The following is a 6,000-nucleotide window of genomic DNA, read 5'->3' as shown; positions in this document are numbered from 1 at the left end:
GCAACGGCGCCTCCTGACACTGTTGGAATTGAATTGAAATACTTATTGTTGATAAATACAACAAAGGGGAAAGGCTGTCTTGCGGACAAACCCCTGCATGACGAGGCATTACAAAAAATAAAAATCTTCATTGTACAAAAATAAAAACACATGTTGAGGTTAGTTAACAGAAAAAGGAGTTATAATGTAAATACTGCTACTATTCGTGAGTAGGTACACAGGCAATGACCTAAAGTACCACCTGGCAGCAAACTTCGGGTACTCCTTAACGATGTTAGCTCTTTAACAAATGAAAAGGTGTCTTTGCAGGAATACGAGTTATCGGAGCTAGGACTGGAACAAGATACTTCGCAATATTATAATTAAATGTTCCTATGGCAGGTAAAACTGGTCTGAGGGCAACCATCCTTGTGGACGTTTGGTATCCCATCCATTATGCTGCCTTGGAACCGTTGGGCCGTAGTACAGAGTATCTTTACTCATAATACCCAGCAAACAGTGACCGGCGGCCCGCCGTCGGCTTAAGAGAGGCCGGGGGTGTGGGCAGCCATGCCCTGCCTGCCATTGCCCGCTCTGCTGGACTTTAACTTTCAGCAAGGTGAAACGGCGATTGAATTTTCGATTTGATGTATTTCAACTTACATGAATTACGATAGTCACTGCCTTAAATGAATTACGTTGAACAAACATTTTAAACAAACTGAATTTCATCAGCATGGAAGAATAATATAAAAGAAAATATATTTAAATGATATTTTCTAACAAAGGTATTATGTAATTCTATTTGTAAATGATATCAAGTCTTCCTAAGATATATGTATTCATGTGGAATGCAAAGATATTATAAATATACCAGTCAGAAAATCGAACATCAAATTTGCAATGTCAGATATCCAAGGAGGGCGCCGTCCACTGATGCCGCTTCAGCTTTTTCCACGGGCCAATACTGTATTATTCCTTGTTTGTAACGGCTATCAAGGAGAGAAATAACTTTTTTGTGATTGTAACAATGTCTGTGTGCCATCAATTTACACTTATATGCCTCGAAACTCCTTAAACAATGATAATGTACACGATCTGCGGTTGAAAATGCTATTAACTGGCAACCGCGCCATCAGACCGCTGCCATATTATCGTAGTCAGAGCATCGTATTTACTGGTTTCTGACCCATAACAATTGTCAAGAAACACCAATAAATAAGCATTTCATCGATAATTTTATATGAGGCCAGTTTTAGGGGTGAAGAAGACAGTTTTTAGGTCGTAAATCGACAATCATAAGAGGATGAGTACGACAATCTCGTAACGGAGCGGGCCCGGGGCTGGTCATCTTCAAAACAACGGCCTGGCCTGGCAGTGGCAGGACCGCCGCTTTCCAAGAAAACTCTCTCATCTCGTCAAAAGGCAAGTAATTCTGATTCTGTTGTAAGTCAAGCTTAGCATTTGTTCATTCTAGTGACAGAGAAGCTCAAAGTAGATGCCAAGACATGGCAGAAGAATCTTACAGGACAAAAAGGAGGCGACTGAAATTGGATATGTCAGCACACGTAGATTTCCTTCAAAATTCCTCAGTAAACCAAGTTGTTGACTTGTACGACACTAACCAACAGTTATCTGAGTCGTGTGCTCACAGTTCAGAAAGCGAAGTGTTGAGTTGTGATCATTATGAAGCTGCAGGAACCTCTGATGTAGGTTTTGAGGAAGCCCAAAATCCATGTCTGGACAGAGATTGTTATTCCTCTCCGCTTTGTGATAGCTCAGAAAGCAGCAGCGATATTAATGTATATGAAACTGATACTCATGACAGTGTTGCAGAACAGTTGTGTCCCAAACTTGCAGAATGGGCAGTTAAGTATCAAATTCCACAAACTGCATTAAGCAGCCTTCTTTCTGTACTAAAAAATTATCATCCAGACATCCCAATGGATGCCAGAACTTTGCTTAAAACACCAAGCCAGTGTAATGTTAAGGAGATATCTGGAGGCTCGTACCATCATTTTGGTGTTGAAAAATCTCTTGTAAGGATTTTATCCATTACAGAAAGTGTGGATACCCTGAAAGATTGTACATTTATTTCATTGCAAGTAAATATTGATGGACTTCCCTTGTTCAAAAGTTCAAACATACAATTCTGGCCAATTTTAGCAAGAATTAATAACCCACTTCTGAGTAGCCCTTTCATTATTGGATTGTTTTGTGGGAATCGCAAACCAGAAAACATTGTTGAATATTTGAAAGACTTTGTTTCAGAAATGAAAGTGATTGATGAGCAAGGGATAGAAATAGAAGGACTGGAAAAGAAGCTGGGAATTAATATAGCCTGCTTTATTTGTGATGCCCCTGCTAGGTCATTTGTTAAGCAAATTAAAGGACATGATTCATATTATGGCTGTGAAAAGTGCAAACAGAAAGGATCTTGGATGGGAAGAATAGTTTTTCCTTCACTTAATGCACCCACTCGGACTGATGACGACTTTGATACCACGATCCAAGAAGAGCACCACAATGCTAGGTCACCATTAATAGATCTTGGAATTAAAATGATTAGCCAGTTTCCATTTGATTATATGCACCTTGTTTGTCTTGGGGTTACAAGAAAATTACTTGGGCTTTGGATTAAGGGACCTGTACAAAATAGGTGCAGAGTTGGAAGAAATGTATTTAATAGTATATCAGAAGATTTGCTGAAGTACTGGAAATTTCTACCGTTTGAGTTTACAAGAAAATGTAGATCACTTGCAGAAATGGATAGATGGAAAGCAACTGAATTCCAACAATTTCTGTTGTACAGTGGGCCAGTGGTCTTGAAAAACAAGTTACCTGCAGACAAATATGAAAATTTCTTAGATATCTCTGTTGCAATATATTGCCTATCAAGCCCCTTTTACAGTACCACACATTGCCAATATGCTCATGAGTTACTGTGCACCTTTGTAAAGGATTTTGGTAAGATATATGGTGAAGAAATGCTAGTTTATAATGTACATGGGCTGTCACACCTAGCTGATGATGTTGCAAATTTTGGACCACTTGATAACTTCTCAGCCTTTCCCTTTGAAAATTTCTTGGGAAAATTGAAGTCTATGATTAGGAAGCCCAATTCTCCAATTCAGCAGATAATCAGGAGATTAAATGAAACTCAGAATTTTCAGCCAGTTACAGTAAAGAAAACTGATACTGACAAACAAAATGGCATTCCAAAGTATATGCATGAAGATGGACCATTGCCAGAAATCATTGGTGACTTTTTTTAATTCAAAAAGTTCACATATAAGAATATGAAATTCACTGCAACTTGTGGAGATAATTGTGTTAAAGTTGGATCAAATGTAGGCTTGATAAGGAACATTTTGACTGGAAAACCATTTAATGAAACACTGGTTCTGTTTGAAGCTTTCAACAGTGTAACTAGCTTCTTTCAAAATCCTCTTAGTTCATCAGATTTAGACATATACAAGGTGTCAAAACTATCAGGAAATTTTGATATTGCTCCAATTTCAGAAATACTGACAAAGTACGTAATGCTGCCATATAAAAAGAATAAATTTGTGATCATTCCACTGATTCATCAGTATAATACACCATAGTTAAATGCTAAAAAAAAAGTGACTTCATGCATTTTGATCTTAGTATAGGTGCCATGTTATACATCAAGATGTTTGCATTTAATTAAAGAACAGTACAGTAAGCCATCAATGTTTCTTGATTAGTTCACTGGTATGTTTTGGTTTATTAGGCTATCAGAGTACTGTATGCATCAGCACATACATTGCTAGAGTTTACATAATTATGAGGTGCTGCAAGCTGAAGGAGAAGCAAGTGCCACCCCTGATAAGAGCCATATTCTTGTGTATAGCACTATCTACTTATCAAACATACATTTTTCTCAACTCTTTACCTAATTAATTTACGGGTGATAAGCAAAGTGCTTGAAGCAGGACCTATAGTTATCTTATGTATGGGATTATTCTTACATAATTGTTGATGACATTGTTGTATGCAGTAAACTGGTTCCAGTAACTCTTTAATGTGTTGGGGGAGCGCATCAAACTAGTTGCTGGTAAAGTTGCTTGCATCCTTTCAAATATTTCAGATAAATCATTGCCTAAAATTTCAGGTGGTTTAAAGTCCACCAATTTGTTGTAAGTAACCTATCTCATGAAGGCACATTCTGCTTAATTGCTGCTCAGTCTGAAAATCTAAAGAAGTCTAAGACATTCATGTAATGATTGCAGTATCAGAATATGCATATTTAATATAATTTCAGGAAATTAATTTGTATATTTAAGTAGTATGGTATGTACCGGTATATAGTACAGTACTCTGAGTCTACTGGTTTGTAGGTTTAGGTAATTAAGATTTTATACAATAATAACATTTAGTCAGTACATCATTATTATTAAAAATTCTCAAAATTTGTACATATTATACTGTAGTCCAAATACGTTCTGGCTTTGTGTTTTTATTTGCAGCGGATTGGTGAGATGTTTTACGTCAGTGGTTCCCAACCCTGGGGTCGCGACCCCAAATGGGGTCGACAAGCGTTTTTCCTGGGGTCGCCAAGTCCTCGAACTTAAAACAGTCAATTTTCAATTCTAGGATATACAATCACATATTAGTTGAGGGATAGTTGCGAATTTTTGCTTGTGTATTATATAATTATTCAAATGTAGTAGTCCTGACTGCCAATGCTGTATCAAACTTGTCTATAGCTACTGGAGGCTACAGCCAGACAACGTATTATAATAAAAAAATCTAAGCCATTTAGTTGATCTCTTAGTAAAGATTAGTAAAGAAAAATATACAAACGCAATTGTGGATCTTTATTTTTCTATTTGTGTATATTTCCATTTATATATAAATATAGGACACTGAATTGTAATGCTGGCAACCCTGAACTGTGCCATACGCGTTTGGTACGCGAACAGCATTACCGTCCTTGTCCACCACCAAGCTGCTGCTACTGCTGGTACTCCACTCCAGCTGTACTGTCGCACTGGAAACACTGTCTGCACATTGTTCGTCGTATATCGGTAAGTTGATGTACTTTATTGTACCTGTTTACTGATATGGAATGTGCTGAATAGGTTGTACTCAGTCTTTGATTCTATAAAATTCTTAAATGCTCATGAAAAGTGGTGCGTGTGCCGACAATTAAAATTGTGTGTTTCCCTTGCCGACAAGATATTGCACCACAGTATGTCAGTGGATGATAGGCTATTCACAGTGTTCATAACAGCTGAGCCTTCGAAAACCCATATTTATTTGTTTATTCTCCCCATACCTGCGTATGACAACCAAACAAAATGTTTTGTTTGAACTGTAACTGAACAATTATGAATTTGATTTCAGATTCTTCAGTGATGTCCAGAAAGCGGTGTACAAAGAAGAATTCCTTGGCACTGGATTTACGTGTCTCATCGATCATGGTACCGAAAAACCTCAGTGTGTTGTATGTGGGAAGTGCTCAGCCACGAGTCGCTTAAAGAAAATAAGCTTAAGCGCCATCTCCAGGAAACACACAGCTCTGGCAGGAAAGATCTTGAGTATTTCAAGAGAAAAGAAGAACAACTGAAGCGTCAGCGGTTAGACAACCCTAGGCACACAGGAGTGTATTCTGTTCAACAAGCCACACTTGCATTATATCTCGTTGCAAAAAGAATTGCAAAGTGTATGCAGCCACACACAATTGGGGAAAAATTAGTAAAGCCAGCAGCCCTTGATATGGTGAGTACTATCCTCGGAGATGCTGCAGTGAAAAAAATTCAAACTATTCCACTGTCAGATAACACAATCAACCGACGAATTCAAGAGATGTCAGGAGACATCAAAGAACAGGTAGTGGCTGCCATCAAGGAGAGTGGGAAATTCAGCTTGCAGTTGGATGAGTCTACTGACGTCAGTGACGATGCTCAGCTCTTGGTGTATGTAAGATACCAAGGGAAGAGTGACATTGAAGAGAACTTCCTGTTCTGTAAACGACTGGAGACGACAACAACA

The sequence above is a fragment of the Eriocheir sinensis genome, unplaced genomic scaffold (assembly GCF_024679095.1).
Source record: "Eriocheir sinensis breed Jianghai 21 unplaced genomic scaffold, ASM2467909v1 Scaffold641, whole genome shotgun sequence".
NCBI classification, from domain to species: domain Eukaryota; kingdom Metazoa; phylum Arthropoda; class Malacostraca; order Decapoda; family Varunidae; genus Eriocheir; species Eriocheir sinensis.
This window is presented reverse-complemented; position numbering follows the sequence as displayed.